Source organism: Frankliniella occidentalis, unplaced genomic scaffold (genome assembly GCF_000697945.3).
Source record: "Frankliniella occidentalis isolate FOCC.00 unplaced genomic scaffold, Focc_3.1 Scaffold608, whole genome shotgun sequence".
NCBI classification, from domain to species: domain Eukaryota; kingdom Metazoa; phylum Arthropoda; class Insecta; order Thysanoptera; family Thripidae; genus Frankliniella; species Frankliniella occidentalis.
The window spans coordinates 57,838-58,493 of NW_026267724.1; positions in this window are offsets into that span (position 1 = coordinate 57,838).

Genomic DNA, 656 nt, shown 5'->3' on the forward strand with positions numbered 1-656 from the left:
ACCCGTGCAGGACCAGGGGCGACTGCCCAGAGCGTGGAGGGGGGGATCTCTGTTACCTGCCGAGGTAGACGCCGCTACCCTCTGGAAGGCAACAATTGTAGCCATCGGGACGGTACATTGGGACTGCTGCTATGGCAGGAGAGGTTGCCTTTACAGAAAGGCAACAAAAAATGTTGCCCTTCGGGGGCAATAAGTCGTTCAACCACATTTTGGGTGCCAAACATGCCTTTTCGATTTACAGTGTGGTCTACGGCGAGGCCAGCGTGGTATGCTTCGTCCTGCTCAGCGCGAACGCGGCGGAACTTCGGGTCGACAGGTGCAGCAGGGACGTAGGCGGGATCTACAGCGACGGGCGCTGGTGCACGGACTGCCAGCTGATCTGCACCGCCGATGTTGTCGTCCTCATCGTCGATGACAATGACTGTGGAACAGTACCGGGTGTATCAGAGCGGACGCCACAGTGTTCGACGCATTCGTGCAACAACGGCAGATGTGTGGAGAACGCGTGAACAAAGGCGGATCTGCTTTTTGAGAATTGCTGCATGTCTATCTATGGAGGCCTCTTACTCCTTGTAATGACGTCGGATCGATTTAAATGCACTGAGATAGGAATAAAACGAAAACGCATTTAAATCGACCCGACGTCATTACAAGGA